The sequence below is a fragment of the Athalia rosae genome, chromosome 5 (assembly GCF_917208135.1).
Source record: "Athalia rosae chromosome 5, iyAthRosa1.1, whole genome shotgun sequence".
NCBI classification, from domain to species: domain Eukaryota; kingdom Metazoa; phylum Arthropoda; class Insecta; order Hymenoptera; family Athaliidae; genus Athalia; species Athalia rosae.
The window spans coordinates 3,491,309-3,508,975 of NC_064030.1; the positions used below are offsets into that span (position 1 = coordinate 3,491,309).

The following is a 17,667-nucleotide window of genomic DNA, read 5'->3' on the forward strand; positions in this document are numbered from 1 at the left end:
CCGAGCAAACCAGATGAGTTGACTATGTGACTCCTAGAGGGACACGAACGAATAGTGGCTTCTCGTGGGAACAACAGGATGAAGGGGATATATAATCCACCGAATTCCTCACTCAACCAGGATCACCATATCCCTTGTACCTGATCACCTAGCGAAGTTGCTGGCATCGCGGAGTGGCTTCGGTCCCTCTGCCTGTCCAGATCTTCAATAGGTTTTCTCTTAAAGAAGTCTTCTTTTGCCCGGTAAAGTTGCTGGCATCGCGGAGTTGCTTCGGTTTCTCTGCCTGTCCAGATCTTTACTCGTAGAATCTTGCCCGGTAAAGTTGCTGGCATCGCGGAGTTGCTTCGGTTTCTCTGCCTGTCCAGATCTTTACTCGTAAAATCCTGCACAAATCTGAGTTGCTGGCATCGCGGAGTGGCTTCGGTCTCTTTGCCTGTCCAGATCTCTGATTTTCCCCTATTTTTGGTTCGCATGCCGGCATCGCGGAGACTCTTCGGTTTCTTTGCCTGTCCGGAGCTATAACCACCTAAAAAACCTATTCCCCCTAAATTCAATTGAATACTAGAGTCAACGCATTGAGGTTGCATTAAATTCCCTCCTTGTACCTAGATTCTGGGATATGGTTGTTCTCTACTAAGTATAGGAGTTTCTAGTATAGAAAATAGTAGAACCTTTAAAAGTAAGAAAACATCAAGAGTTATAAAGATAGACAGGATAGTCCCTAAAAAAGGATATCTGTTATTAAACAATTTGTGAAAAAAGGGAAAGAAATCCTCTTAACTTTAAGAAAAAGTGTTTGTAAATTCCTATCATTCCCATATAATTGTGTGTCCTGAATAAAAAACCTATGTTCCACTATAAATCCTTCCTTCCTACGACGCAATCATAGTCCAGTCCTATTTATTTTTTGCATCCGGCCCAAGGACGTATGTCCAATCGACCGAGAAGAAGAGTCTAAAAATTAGTTGAATTTCAACTTGGCGCCCAACATTCACATTAAATCTGCCGATTGTAGCGAACCGGTACAGTACATCCGTTTATCACGAGGTAGAGGTACGCTACCGCCGCTGCAGCTGCTTCTCTCGGTAAATTAGAAAGAAAAAAAGTTGTTTCCTTTTTTTTTTCCTTGTTTAAACTCGTTAAAATTTATTTACAACAAGCAGTCTGCTGCTCCCGCACAGCCGAACACAACCACCCACGATATTTTCCGACCTTTCTCTCCCTTTTTTCTTTTTTTTTTTCTTTATTCTTCTGCTGCAATTGCTCGCGCAATTATAATTACACCGAAATTCCCCGACTATTTTCTCTTCCCAATTTATTTATAAATGTTTTTATTCTCTGCCATTTTCGAATCTGTGTGTCTGCGTGGTCTTATTTCTCCATTTTGTAAATTTCTGTTTTTCGATAATGATCCTTTTTTTTCCGTTTTTACGTTATTTCCCATATTCATCGTTGCGGGCACCGATCATATTCAACCTTCGTTCATCGAGCCATTTTATTACCCTTACAGAAATTTGGAAAAAAAAAAGAAGGAAACGATGTTTGTTTTTTCTATTTTACGCGGTTTCCGGTTCGATGAATCCGCGCCAGGAAGTCCAGGATGTCTCCGTCCTTCTGTATACCGTATACACCGCCCCGGCTCTTGCCGTAGAAAATTTCTTCCCGTGGGACGTCCGACTACGGGAAGAAAATCACGGTCGAGAAACGCTGGGCGTCGCGGTGTCTGAGATGTCAACAAAATGGAAAGGGAAACCGGAAAGGAAAAGGAAGAAAAGAACGTAAAAAACGAGAGAAAAAAAAAAAGAAAAGGGAGAGGAACCTGACGCGTCGGGAGTCGGGAACTGCCCTCGTATCCGAACGCGGGATTAGGTGATCTGCAATCCTTTTTTTTTTCTCTCTACTCTCCCCCTTGTCCGGGAATATTCCCGGCAGTCCCTCGATCGATCTTATCAGCCGCAATCTTTTTCAAACATTTTTTATCTCTTTTTTTTTTTTTTTTTATTCCCATCCCGTCGTGTACAGCAGATCAGAACACGACGGCGACGCAACAATCGCCTCGAGTTTGAAAATGAAAAAAAAAAAAAAAAAAACGGCATCCATTTCAGCGTAGGTACGGAAAAAAGAAAACGAGCAACGAAGGGGATGAGAGAAAAACTTAATCTGGGAACCAACAACTGGTATCACGTATTCGTGTTACTGGAGAGATTACCACTGGAGTGACGCTTTTTACCGAAGTAAAGGAGAACGTTACTCCACACGTTCGACAGCCTTTGCCAACTTTTTACGCCCTATATCCAAAAGCTACCTATAGAGAAAAAGTTAAATTCTTTCGGTGGTGTTCGGGTCTCCTTTTCGCGCCAGGGTGACGACAAAAAACCGAGGGATTAGTTGCGGTCAATTTACTCGACGATTAATTAATTAGTAAAATAATTAGCGCCGTGACTGGGGTTGGGGAAAAGAAAAAAAAAAGAAAGCTTTCGAACGACTCGTTACAAATACACCTAATCCGCAGGTTTTCTTACGAGGAGACGAGGCGCTCGACTCCCCCGGTAACTCGAGAGCGGGTCTTAAAACCGGTGAATTGAGCCAGGCAATTCCGACGACAATGACGCGGCCGTATAACTGTACGTAATATACTGGAAACCGTAGTGTTGAGGATTTCGCATCTGCCTGCAACGGTCTAGCCCTAGGGGTAGGTCGGGTACACGTATAAACCCATCCTAACCAAGGTGAGATTTCCATATTTGCATATCGCTCGCCTTCGCGATATTATTCAAAATATATTTGCATGTGAATATGATCGTGAGCTCTGCAGGGTACGGGCGGTCGGTCCACGTACGTAGTATACCTCGGTAAACCGTAACGGTCAATGTATCTCTACGGTACGGCGTTGCTTTTTTCCCTCCGGTAAATTGATACGTTTTTAAAAAGCGAATTAGTCCAACGGTTTCGCGGGACTTTGACTTTTTGAAAAATTATATTTATACACGGTGTAATGATAGAGGGTACCGGTACACCGGCTCGCGTCGTCCGACGGAAACGTAATCAATCAACTTCTTCGTCATCCCGTCGTACGATCGATTGTAGGCTGCGCACGTTACGTAGCTTTCGGACTTAGAATTTTTCCTTCGCTTCTCGCCTCTTTGTTCAACAAATTGTTACGTTTCTTCTGCTTCGTTTGGCGAGGGATTTGTTTTTTTTCGTCCCTCGGTTTTTTTGTCGGCTTGTCAGAAACAGACGATTACAGGCATACGGATGTTGCATACGATCGTAGAATTTTGATAATTTTTCTTTTATCGTGCGCCTGTTTTATTCAGCCATTAATTATGCGAGAGTAAAGAAGAGTGGGGGAGATCGATTAAATGCGCGCCCGAACAACGATTGAATATAAATTGGAAAATATTTTGATAGGGATCTCTAGGAATTGCTAACGAAATTGGATATTTGTTCCCATGTATCTACATACGTGCGTCGCGTTTGAAAATAATTAATATAGAGATCGGTTGAACGGATAAGGGAGCGGGGCGATGCCGATCTTCGGAGCTCTGGGATAAATCCACTTTGATAAAACTTTTCTAATCTTCTTCGTGTGTGCTTACGTATAGGTGTGCGCGGGGCATCTGTGTGTTTAGGTACGAAGGTTGTTCGAAAACTGTGCGGAATTATTATTGTTAAAATAATATAATGCGTTAACCAACTTCACCGCAAACGCGCGTCTGCATTATAGACGCGTTGGATTTTGGTTGAGCGTGCTACGTGTAAGCTTCTTACCGGCGTTAAATTCTCCGCCGTTGTAACCATACGTTCGGATCGTGTCGGAGTCTCGATCCTTTTCGGGCAAAGCTGGATGTGGGATCTTCGTAGATTTTATACCGTGTTAATTTCGTATTATACTAATTGGGTTACGAATCGAAATTCCTGTTGTTTTAAACCGGAGATCAGCAGGTACGGGATACGGTGAGGAAATTCCCCTGGGACAACAGATTCGCGGGGAAAAAACCATGAAATTAATTTGCCGAGAAGCTTTATCTATCGTCGCAGATAAAATCCTGGCGCTGAGTTTTTTTGGCATTTTTTTTTTTCAACCATCATGAAAATCATATTTCGAATTAAGCGTTCGTACTTTTTCGTAGGTTACTTCGTGTGCTAATAAATTTTCCCTCCGGAGGTTGTAATATAGCGACAGGTGTTTCGCTTGTATGATAAAATTTTTATACGGAAAATCGTACGTTGTACGGTTATAACTTCGTACGTGACATCACAAGTCGAATCATATTGTAACTGAATATATTTAAAAAAAAAAGGAAAAAGCCGAGGGCAATGCTTTCCGCATTATGGAAGTTAAATTGCCTCGAAGAAAAACGATTTTCGAATAAAAAATTCTTCCAAGGCGGTATATATTCGGTACAGGTGTACGTGTATAATGTACATTATATATTTGCGGACATGCTCGATTGCGCGGCACACGTTAATCAAAATTCAACGCTTTTTTCATTCGTCGACAGATTGTTATTCGGTTATGTGACCGCGAAAAATTTTCTCACACGTTAAAAAAAAAAGCAAAACGAAAGGTGTTTCAAAAAACACTTTTCTCCCTCGCACCTCCGATGCAAATGAATGTGTCCTCGTCCGAGAAGTGAGTGCAAAAAATATTCCTGTTTTGCATAATTTGAAAGGAGAGAAGAAAAAAAAATCAGTTTGTCGAGTCACAAGTTACGTGTTATATTTTCCGATGATTTTCAATCGCTGCAATAAACTAATTTCCGTAATGCGTGTCCTTATTTGTATTCTCTGCGTTTCTTCCCCAGCTATATCTCCAACCCAACCCTATAATTTGGCCACAATTTAACAGACTCTACATGGGGTCGCGAAGCCTCCGACGCAGTCTGCTTATATCTATACCAACAAATAGAGAATTCTATATACGGAAACCGCGTGACAGGCGAAAAATTAGTAATTTGTCTCCGGATAGGTTGTTTATCCGTTAGAATTATGGCGACCAGGATAAAAGGTAATCGAATTTTTTACGAGCTTGAGGAAAAAATATCATGAGGGCATAAAGTATGTAGAGGCCATTAGAGAAAAATGGTAGAGATCGCGTTACGTGTTACGACAGTTCAGTGAAAAGTTATATCCATCCACACGAATCTATGGGATATCCACATTAGGGTGGGTTGAAAGAAGATTATTTTTTTTATTTTCTTAGCATAGGGGCAGAATTTGTACCTTACAGAGAAAGAAAACTTTTCAAATGTGGAAAACATTTTTTTATATGATAATTTGAGGTGCCCACTCGTTTTTTGGATAAATAATTAATCAAGTGGGGTACTTGGAAGCAAAAAAAAATTTTCCACCTAATGATTACTCGATCGATTGCATGAGAAGATGATTTTGGCTTTCAGATTTGGATTCCTCAGCTGATTATACGTGAGATTACTCTTGAAGAACCAAAAAACGAATTCGATTTTTGAGCAAAAAATAAATCATTGTTTTAATTGGGTTTAACATGCTTTTCTTACGTATTTTGACCTCAGGAATCTGAATCTGGAAGAAAAATTAAACTATCTCTAAAATTGACCGAGTTATCGCCAATTTTCAGCTTTTTGGGGTCAAAAATAAAAAATTGATTTATTAGTCTATCTTAATGTAATTTGAACTCAAGAATCCGAATCCGGAAGAAAAATTGATCTATCTGCAAAAATGAACTAGTTATCCCCATTTTTTCGCACTTTTTACCATAAAAATGGAAATATCTCGAAGGGAAAAAATCGTAGCTCAATTTGGACAACGGATTCGTGTTCCTGAGGTCAAAATGCATAAGAAAAGTGCCATACGATCAATTTTAAAAAATAAAAATTTTTGGCCAAAATTTGAGATTTTTCCAAGGGGTACCCCTTACGATTTTTTCAAATTTTGGCCAAAAATTTTTATTTTTTAAAATTGATCGTATGGCACTTTTCTTATGTATTTTGACCTCAGGAACACGAATCCGTTGTCCAAATTGAGCTACGATTTTTTCCCTTCGAGATATCCTCAAATTTATGCCAAAAAATGCGAAAAAATGAGGATAACTCGGTCATTCTTGCAGATAGATCAATTTTTCCTCCGGATTCGGATTCCTGAGCTCAAATTACATTAATATAGACTAAAAAATGAATTTTTTATTTTTGACCCCCAAAAGCTGAAAATTGGCGATAACTCGGTCAATTTTAGAGATAGATCAATTTTTCTTCCAGATTCAGATTCCTGAGGTCAAAATACGTAAGAAAAGCATATTAAACCCAATTAAAACAATGATTTAGTTTTTGCTCAAACATCGAATTTGTTTTTTGGTTCTTCAAGAGTAATCTTACGTACAATCAACTCAGGATCCAAATCTGAAAACCAAAATCATCTACTCATGCAATCGATCAAGTAATCGTCAATTATTCGCTGTTGGGAGCAGCAAAATTATAAGACATATCGATTGGTTTCAGTCGTAGACCCGCTTTGATTCGTCGCAATCCATGCATGGGTCGAAATATTCGAATTTCTTGGTCTACGAGGAGCCCGAGCTTTGCTGGAGTCAGCGTAGCAAGCAGCGTAGCGCTTTGTTGTGAGACGTCACCTTCAGGGCTGAGCAGAGGTGACGCTCCACAACAAACCCCACGACCGTGGCTACCTGACTAAAGAAATGCGTAAAATTGCCCGAGTATTTTATGGTGGCGTTTTCGCCGGGGTGAAGAACGCAATGATCATCGAAATAATTCAAACGGACAAAGTAAAAACGAGGCTAAGGGGAATCTCCTGTACGAGTCCCGTTTCTGTTCGCGATGAAAGGGAAAAAAATGGGGTAGAATTAACACTCGGAGTGAAAATACAATTATACGAATTAATGGATATCCGAATTCGAACACTACCTCGACTCGCACGAAAGTCCCTCACTTCTTTGTCAGGGAAAAAGAATGATAGGATAAAAAAACGGAGAGCTATGGTGGAGATGCGAAGAAATTTAACTACAAAAGTACGGGGGGGCAGGGGGTGAGGAAGGAACTCCGTCAGTCGTCGTACAAGTTTGAATTTGTTTATAATACCTACTTGAGTTATATAAGAACTTCCTCATACTGAACTCACGGAGTTTATAATAAAACAACAAGGTATAACGTTTTTATTGGTTGTTTACGCTGTACGCCGTTTCAGTCACCCCCTACAGATCCCAGTTGTTGGGATAAGAGGATTAACGGGTTACCAGAGGGAAATAGAAAGGGATTTCGCGAAGAGGTTTCGAAAGGACAGAAAGCTCCTGGTGCACCATTTACTGCTGCCGCGCTTGGATATATAATAATAAAACTTGCTCGTGAATCCTCCTTCGTTTTACAACTGGTGTTAGTCGCGTGCCTCGAGGTGCACGATATCCCTATGTACGTACACACAAACGCGAATATTTATTTACTGTAAAGGTAATACTACACAAAATTTCGCAAACGACGGGACGATCCTCTACGACAAAGTCAAAATTTTTCTCTCCTCGTTATTTTTAAAATGGTTCGTTGACTATTTTCACCCTGTTCTTTTCTTTCTTTGATTTCCCAACAGCCCGCCTCTGATGTCGCGATGATTTTTCCCCCTTTACCATGAGATTTTCGCTCGCGGTGAAAATTGGTAAGAGTAAAAAAAAAAGTGCGAAATCATGAAGCGGAAACTCGGCCGCTTTATCCACACGTCTCGTGATGTAGAGAAGCGAGGAACTTTGCGGACTCGAACTGAACTCCGCCGGGAGATGTATCTTACGCTTGTGGTTATACACACTCCGAATTGAATTTTCTAGAAATGCCCAGAGGCATTCCCGCGTCTCACGTCGCGTCGCGACGATGAGAAGAGCTTACCGTTGCCTGCTGCTACTTACACCGCTGCCTGGTGGGCTTACACCTTTGTACTTCCCGTCTGCGACATCGCAGGTACACACAGGTGGTATACCCATTAGGACGTAGGGTGAGTTTATCCTACCTCAAAATTATCGTGTGATTTTATCGCCGTCGCGCGACTAGCGGAAGGAAAAAATGAGAAGAAAACATGGGCTGAGCGATCAAAGAGTGAAAACTTAAAGATTTCAGAACGAACCGCCGCTACTCGTGAAAGACACGAGGCGCGAGAGTTTGGAAAATAAGGAGAGTCCGGGTTATAGCGGAAACGAGAGGGGGGGTGGGGGTGGAGCGATAAGAATAAGAAAAAGCAAAGGAGAAGAGAAAGAAAAATGGAAAACGAGAAAATGAAGAGAGGGAAAATATAAGAGAGAAAAATAAAATACAGGCTGCCGCTCGCTCGTTAATTTTCGTCAGACGACGCCGGTGGTTGTGGAATTTCTTGAATTCCTTTTTTATATCTTATCCTATGATACTGGTTTTTTTTTTTTTTTTTTTGCTTTTCATTGTTTTATTCATTACATTCTTATTTATTTTACCTACGTCGCGCGAACGTCGTCTGGGGAGGGAGCGGGTAAAGAGGGTGGCTGGAGGGAGGGGGTGTGAATGCGAAAAACGTCGCGATAAGAGCGACAAAGTTATACGTTGAATGAAGATTTTTCTCACTTATATTTTTTCACCGCAGCATTTCTTTCCGCAGGACGCGTACGTATGTGGGATGAATGTACGTAAATCCGTTCGTACGTATGCCTCCGTACCCGCACACCCCCATCCATGTTCCGCGCATATTAAGCACGCCGTTAGTCAAGAATCGCGAACATTCTTTGCGAGGGGCGATGTGGAGGAAAATGGTAAAAAAGTGATTCTGTAGCGGGGCGTCAACTTATCCCCCTCATGCACGAATGTCGTCTCGTGCGGGATGCGGGGGTACGTAGATACGTGCACGGTTATATCGGTTTTCTCGAGTTTTCGCTCGCTCCGACGCTCCGCACTTCGACTCTCAAACTTCAGGAACTGGAACTCCGCAGGTTCGTCGGTGAAAAATCGCGCGGGTTGTACCGACGGTTTTTTTTTCCCCAGTGTGAATGTACGTCGCGCACGTGCATACATACACGGCTGGTTTTCCACGTAGCCGTACAAGTACGCGGATATATGGAGGTAGGTACCGCGCGAGATTCCGTAGGAATGAAAAGGGAGGAGGTGAGAAAAAGGGGGAACGGAAGGGGAGGCTGGTTTGGGGTTGAAACGAAAGAAAAGTTCTGCGGGGTGTTCTCGTCGGCGAGCCGCGAGATTGCAGACTCTCTGCAACGTCGCGTCGCGTGTATCTTGTGACGTCGTCGCGACCAAAGTGGCGAACTCTGTTTCATCTAAAATATATACCTTATACTCTCCTTTAAACGAGTGGGCTCTAAGCGAGCGACCGCGTTTGGAGATCTCCTTCTTACTTCTTTGACTACCTCTTCTTCCTTCTACTTCGCCTCGGTTGCGTTTACTTGCAACGAAACTTTGTATCTCCGTACCATTTTTTTTTTCACCTCCATTTTTGCCCCTTCCTTTTACCCACCCGTGTCAAATATTCAAAGCCGGTTCAATCGCTTCGCTGGACGTACGGTATGCAACTGGAAAACCTGTATCCTCGGATTAAATAATTTACATTTATACAATATGCACGTGTGGACCATTTTTTTCTTCTTTTTTTTTTTAGACTTTTTTTCTTCTCATTTTGGGAAACAACCCCCAGCTCGATGTCTGCGCGCTTCAATGTGGCGTTTACCAGTAGGAGCAGTCCGCAATTTCCGGCTCAGTTTTTAAGTATTCATGACCCCATCGCTATACGTATGTATAACGCTCGGATATCTGTGGGTATGTATGTATATTTGAGGCACACGGTGAGACACGTTTATGGTGTTTTTTTTTCTTCTTTTTTTTTTATATATTAATCATAAATGGGAACACATACATAAAAGTTAAATTTTCGTTTTTACACTCCGTCTCATATTTTTTTTTTTTTTCTCACTTTTAAGATAAAATATCGCACGGGATTATTTTCGCAGCGGAGACTGTTTCCAAGCTCTCTATTTAAATATTTTATTTTTATTTACATTCACAGTATTTTCAAGGTGTGAGATTTATTTCTTCATTCTTGATTTCGCAGGTTTGATTTTTTGTTACAAAAAAAAAACGAAGAAAAGAAAAATTCGTACAGCTGCTCCGAAGCACTCTTTATAGCTCGACAGTCTTGAAAATTCTAAGCCTCGATAATAATTGTCGGCGTTTGCGGTCGTTGAGTTGAATATTCAGAAGAATGGAGAGCAAACACCGTTCAAAAAACAAGAAAACAAAAAAAAAACAAAAACAATTTTCAAGATGCCTTTATTTCTACGATATATTTTTGAATAGATTTTATTTGAAGGAGGTAATAAAATCCTCAACGAGGCTCGTGCATGGTTCGTACGGTTGTGGGTGGTAATCGTAGGTTTGATTACATGAAATGAATGGATAAACGAATGAACGTAAAAATGAATGAGTAGAAAAACGGAGTCGAGGGTGCGTACTTACCACCCTGCTGCGGTGGTACTACACGCGTATAAAACTCTTGTCGGGAGAACGAAGAAGACGTTCGGGGTTCGTACGACGACGACGATTGATCGCGGGGTACTTTTTACCAGGGGGGAATTAATGGCCGTCGTAAATATTAAGTGTCTTTATAACTACGGTTAAATTATAACCACGTGCAACCACCTACCGACGCGTGACGTTCCAGGACCAAAGAAAAACTAGTACAGGGCGCGTTTTCCGAATACAACGAAGACGTCCTCTCCGTGAAAAAAGTCTGGAAAAGAAAGTAGAAATAAATTCAAACAGAAAAAAAAACGCGAACGACTAGCGAAGGATAAAGAGACATTTACCCACCGACTTACGGACGTCTGTGAAAAATTGATAAATAAAAGTACGGCTGAAGTATGTGAGGGGGGGGGGAAAATTTTGGAGGGCGCATAATTTGCGGGGTTGTTACAGGTGTGTACGGATATTCTATACTTTTACCTCGCGCGCCATTTCCCGAGAGAGGTTCTAATTTGATCGTCATCCAGGATTTTCTTTGCAGTGATAAATGTATTCGTTGTACCCGAGGGTCTTCGGGGTCGGGTGATAAAAGGGAGAAAGGGAAGAGCGGTTGGGGTAGGATCGCGAGGACGAGGCGGACTACCATTTGGACGCTTTGTGAGCGTGTAACATGTTCTCAATTACACGTGAATTGGGAATGCCAACTCCCTTAAGCCCTTCAACCCTACAACTACGTGAAATTCCCCTGCGCGATCATTCTATAAGGGAAACCCAACCCTTACAGTCTGACGACGTTGTCTCATTTCACAGGCCGTAAATATCACTCGTCCTCGCTTTATTCTTACCGATAAAACATTTCGATACAGAGATAATATTATCATGATTCATACAAGCTGTACGTTAAATTTTTTCTATTATTTTCTTCGCACGGGGGCAGAATTTCTACCTTATAAAAAAAGGAAATTTTTTCCACCCAATGATTACTCGATCGATTGCATGAGTAGATGATTTTGGCTTTCAGATTTGGATTCCTGAGCTGATTATACGTGAGATTACTCTCGAAAAACCAAAAAAAAAAATCGATTTTTGGGCCTGAAGTAAAGTAGTTTAAAAATTGATTGAATTACACTTTTCTTACGTATTTGGACCTCAGAAATCCGAATCTTGAAGAAAAATTGACCTATCTCTAAAATTGACCGAGTTATCGCCAATTCTCAGCTTTTTGGGGTCAAAAATAAAAAATTGATTTTTTAGACTCTCTCAATGTAATTTGAGCTCAGGAATCCGAATCTGGGAGAAAAATTGATCTATCTGCAAAAATGACAGAGTTATCCCCATTTTTTCGCATTTTTTGGTACAAATTTGAAGATATCTCGAAGGGAAAAAATCGTAGCTCAATTTGGCCTTCGGATTCGTGTTCCTGAGGTCAAAATACATAAGAAAAGTACCATACGATCAATTTTAAAAAATAAAAATTTTTGGTCAAAATTTGAAAAAATCGTAAGGGGTACCCCTTGGAAAAATCTCAAATTTTGGCCAAAATTTTTTATTTTTTAAAATTGATCGTGTGGCACTTTTCTTATGTATTTTGACCTCAGGAACACGAATCCGTTGTCCAAATTGAGCTGCGATTTTTTCCCTTCGAGATATCTCCATTTTTATGCCAAAAAATGCGAAAAATCGGCGATAACTCGGTAATTTTCGAAGATAGATCAATTTTTCCTCTGGATTCGGATTCCTGAGCTCAAATTACATTAATATAGACTAAAAAATGAATTTTTTATTTTTGACCCCAAAAAGCTGAAAATTGGCGATAACTCGGTCAATTTTAGAGATAGGTCAATTTTTCTTCCAGATTCGGATTCCTGAGGTCAAAATACGTAAGAAAAGTGTAATACAATCAATTTTTAAGCTACTTTACTTTGGGCCTAAAAATCGATTTTTTTTTTTGGCTTTTTAAAGGTAATCTCACGTATAATCAGCTCAAGAATCCAAATCTAAAAGCCAAAATCATCTACTCATGCAATCGATCGAGTAATCATTAGGTGGAAAAAATTTTATTGCTGGAAGTACCCCACTTGATTAATTATTCATTCAAAAAACGAGTGGGCTACCTCAAAATATCAAGTAAAAAATGTTTTCCACATTTGAAAAATTGTCTCTTTTCATGAGATACAAATTCTGCCCCCATGTGAAGAAGATAAAAAAAAAAAATTTTGTTTTTAACCCACCCTACTCTACGTATTTGTTCACTTTCTTCTCCTTATATTCTTCAATATTTTACTTTTTTCCCTCTCATTTTTGCGAGCTTAGGTGAAAATTGTTGTTTTTTTTTCCTCATTTTTCTCCCTTGTTTGTCTCACCCCCATCCCGAGGGGGATCGAGCGGGTGACACATTTCTACCGGGGTGGAAGCCGTGTAATCTATAAGAGAAAATTTATCTCCTTGTTTTTAAAACCCCCTAAATATAAGTGAAGCGCTCTTTATAACATCGCGAGTACGGTTATCTTCCTATGAAATATCGTAAATTACATTCCTTCGAAAATAAAGATATCGCGAAACAATGTCCTCATATCGATTCGCCGCGATCACTTGTTGTTCAATTTACCAACATTCTCGTGATTTCTCTTGTTCGTTTTTCCTCGTTACCAATAATCTTCATTGACGTTGCATTTCATTAGTTGTTTAATTTTTCTTGACTCCGCACAGGTCGCGTCAGTATTTTGAAGGGAGGAAATTGAGGGCATGGAAACCTAGACTCAAAACTAATAGGAAACTGTAGGGCGAGATAGAAATATCGCGACATAGGAATATCGGCTTTGTTGTATAGATTCTAAAGTACGATATCGACATCCAGCATTGTTTGCCAACGCGCCCGGCTCTTCACCGCAAATATTCAGGGCAGAGATAGCTGGAAAAGCTAGGCTTCAGGAAATCGGTGGAGAGGAAAACTGCGGCAAAAGAGAAATTTGAAGAGCTGAAATATACCGCGTGTCAAATTTGAAGGGATGTGAAAAAAAAAGGGAAACTTTAAAAGGAAAATTTAAGAAAGAAAAAACGGGAACAGAAGTAAAAAATATAATGTTCGAAGGGGGAGGGCGAGAGGCGAATTATATTTAAGCGTGGGGAAAGTTTGCGAGCTGTTCAACATTTCGTAATAATTACCAATAAGCTTTTTTCGGAAGCTCGCTTAAAAATGGTAAGCTAAAAAAGTTTGAAGGAGATGATGATGATGATGATGATGGTAATAACAACAATAACCACCCCTCGAGTTTTCGTCATAAATTTGAAGAATATAATTTTTTTGCGAGTTTTATGATATGTAACTATATAGAGGGTGCTTTCCACGTCAATTTTGGGTCACAAAAATATTTTATTCTATATGCTATTCTCACGTATTTTGACCCCAAGAATCCGAATCTGGAAGTTCAATTGATCTAACTTCAAAATTGATCGAGTTATCGCCAATTTTTCACCTTTTGGAGCAAGAACACTGAGATATCTCGAGGGGAAAATTCGTAGCTCGATTTAATTTTTGGATTCGTGTTCCTGAGGTCTAAATAAATTAGAAAAGTGTCCTACGACCGAATTTAAGAATACTTCATTTTTTGCCTAGAAAGCAACTTTAATTTTGATCGCGGTTTTTTTTTTTTATTGCGTGTATTTATGTATACATATTTGGGTATCAGCTCCGACTTAAATTCTGAGTAGGATAAGCTTTTCTGACGAGCTTTGGACGCAGGGTGGAATTTTCTTTTCTTAATTATACATATTAATTGCGAAATAACTGAAAGAGAAAGAAAAATAACTTCTAGAGAGAAAGAGATTCCTGTGAAAGAAAGAAAAATGATGAAAAAAGGAAAAACAAATCGACGTTCGTCGTTACGATCCACTGTGATAAAATTCGTCATGAAAGTATCGTCGCCGTGGTGTCGAGTGAAATTTGCAGCTGACTATGAAATTCGGAAAGAGGGTGAGGGGCGACGAGAGTGAAGGGGGTGGATAGGGGGGGGAGAGAGCTTTCATTCGGTGACTTATTGTCGGAGGCATTGTCGGGATATCTTCTATTATTTTCCCGAAGAACTTAATACGCCGAAAAGCGAGTGATAGGAAAAAAAATATATTACAGAAGAAGAAGTGAGTAAGATAAAAAGAAGAGGAGGTCCGGTAATCCACGAAACTTGGTCTAGTCGGGTTTTTCTATTTCCAAACGCTAGGGGAAAACAAAAAACTTTTTCACGTCTGAACTGAAATCAAAAGACAGAACAACCCTTGTGAAAGAATAAGAAAAGCGATCCACCTACCCTCATTTGAATAATCAAAAAAAAAAAAAAACCCCGAATGTAATGAAATCAAATAAGAAGAAACCGAAAGGTGGACCGCTTCCGATTTAGAAATCTCTTTCAATTTTGAAAAGGTAAACGGAACGTAAAGTCCGGAGCTATACCATCGTGCAGGTGCTGCAGGTGGTATTTTTTTTTTTATTGCCAGGCTTCTCTCCATTCAGGGAGAATTTCTCTATTCTAGGCTATTTATTTTATAAATAGACTTCGGAAAAGGGCGGCGCAAGAAAAGTTCGCGAGAATCTACAACGGAGACGCACTGGTGTAAAATATTGGCGCATGCATATATACGGCACGTATCTCTACGTACATATTTTTCTTGGTACATACGTAGGTGTATACGCCATACATTATACGTTCTCCGAGTAGGTACGTCGTCGCTACAAGTGGTTGTTACGTACATACTATACTGTAACATATTATTATATTCGGTGGCGACAAGTCGGTCTCAACGACCCGGAGCAACAAATGATTATTGGATTTCAAAAGTCTGCAGTTGAAATTCGAGTAAAATACGTCTCTGATTTTGAAGTCGTATTAATTGAGAATATTAATTTTCCTCATTTACATTTATTCAATTAATTTGCGGGGAATTCTGATTTTTTCTTTCAGCCATTCAGAGTCTCGAAAAAACTTCTTCTCTCATTCTGACGAATAACCGCGTAAACTGTACGACTGTAATACACACAGTGGTAATTCCATGGTCAAGAGAGACGCGTGTGAATTAAGGGAACGGTAATTGGCCCCCCCAACATCATCCCTGTGACCGTCTCGTCATCCCGCTAGCTTTCAATGTTTTGTCTTCGAATTATCCCCGTCTAGGTGAATACAGAGGGATGAATTATATCAACCCCCTTAGCGTCTCTTTACCGACGCAACTCCCGTGTATATTTCTACAAAGGGAAACGATCCTCGAAACACCAGGCTACGCGTCCAACTTACGGATACGGCTGTACCCACACCACGTATACCTATACCCATTATGTAGGTAATATCACACGCTTTAACATTAGGCGCAAACATTCGTTAAATAACATCCCCCGTCGTTGTTATCGAGCACAAAGCAAAATCCTCGAGCACACGAGCGAATAACTCACAAAATAAAGTGAGTGGAATAGAAATATCGAGGGTGAAAAGTGAAATCTCCTCGGTACCGATGACGCGAAACGCCTGATTCATTTCGGGCCCGCAACGGCAGCGGAACGGGGGTTGATTTCACGATGTTTGATACTTGCATCCAAAATTCATCGGAACAGAATCAGCCCCGCGATGGGTTATCCCCCGGAGGTTACGCTCGACGGAGGGGGTGGGAGGGGCAGGGAAGGATTTGTTGCAGGAAAGAGAGGAGAGAAAAGAGAGGGTTGCGGTAGCAGACGCGGTCTTCGGCAAAAGGTGGTGCGGAGAGAGGGTAGGAAAAGCTCGTCGAGTGGAAAGCGTTAGTGTTTTGTTATTCATGTATTCCAGTGACGTCAGAGGCCCACTCGGATTCTCCGGTGGTAGCTGAGAGCCGCGGAGCCTCTCCTCTTCTCCGCCGGGGAGGAAAGTCGAGAGAAAAGTATACGTTACGTGTGCACGTACACACCAGGTGTGTGTCTTCGTACGACGGTATACCTCGAGCGTTCCTCTTTCACCGCCGAGAACATCGTGTAGTTTTTTAGAGCATCCAGCATCGTCTACCTCGGCGAAAACGACGCGGTAGGGGTCGTCTGATCTTCAGGTAATTCGCCGGGAGTACCGAAGGCTTCCTGTAACCTGTTTACGGACCAATATACCGTATAGATCGTGGCCCGCGCTTCTTCTATATTCGACGAGAAAACTTCACCCGATTTCGTTCTTTTTTCCCTTTTTTTCCCTTTTCCCTTTTTTTTTTTTTGGGATTTCCCCGATACCGCCTGTTGTATTCCCACCCGGCTGCCCGAATTCTGAGAAAAGGGTCGCGAAGGACCGCGCAGATAAAATTCTTAAAAGGATTAACTACGCTGCTCCCGAGGCCGGATGAATGTGCCGAGTTTTTCCTCTGTAAAACGGTACCCCGGAATTTTTTTTTTTTCCCTCGAACGTCTATTGAGAAAAAGAAAAAAAAACAGAAAAAAAGGAGAAGGAAATTTCAACAGGTGCTCCGACCGCTGTTCATCGTTTTCCCATAAATTTAAACATGGTGCGTGTCGGGAATGTCGGTACGATTTTATATTCAGACTCACGTGGGTATAACTCAGTGGTTGGGATTCGGAGTGGGATGAACATAAGGGAAGGAAAAAATACTCGAGCAGGGATCGAAATTTTTCCGACAATGAGAATGATTTACAGTTATTTATTGCATCGATACACCGATATAATTTTCGAAGAGAGATAAATTATGTTCCGGGATTTCTTCGGGGATTGAGTTGTTCGTCCGAGACGTATATAAAACGAGGGATGGAAAGAAGAAGAAGAAAAAAAATTATATATCCTATAAGATAAATAAAAAATGTTGGTTTAGGCAAAAAAAATAAAGAAGAAAGATAAGGAGAATTTATGTACGCTCGAACGATTCAATATCAATCATAAGTTTTGGATGGTAAAACTTTACGACTTTAAGCTCTCGTCCACGTCGCAATATTTCACCCGAACGTTTCAACCCCCCGCCCGATTCAGGGCTCCCTTGGGCTCGTTCTTATTGGATACTTGAATACGTTAACAATATTACGAGGTCGAACACTGTTCTTCTTTCGCCAAAGTCGTATACGCGTCCCGACGCCAGCTACTTGGATATTGTTATTTGGCCACTGAAATTCCTACGGACTATAAACGTCGTTACGGACTAGGCCGCTAAACAAAAAAATAACGTCGATAAGATTACCTCAACATCGTTGATGTAA

At 40.8% G+C, this 17,667-nt stretch overlaps 1 protein-coding gene across 3 annotated transcripts in view; it reads left to right on the plus strand.

Annotated features, from left to right (window-relative positions):
* The window catches only part of LOC105692926, an 88,716-nt gene that overhangs the window by 38,859 nt on the left and 32,190 nt on the right, over positions 1-17,667 (plus strand). The window lies entirely within an intron of this gene.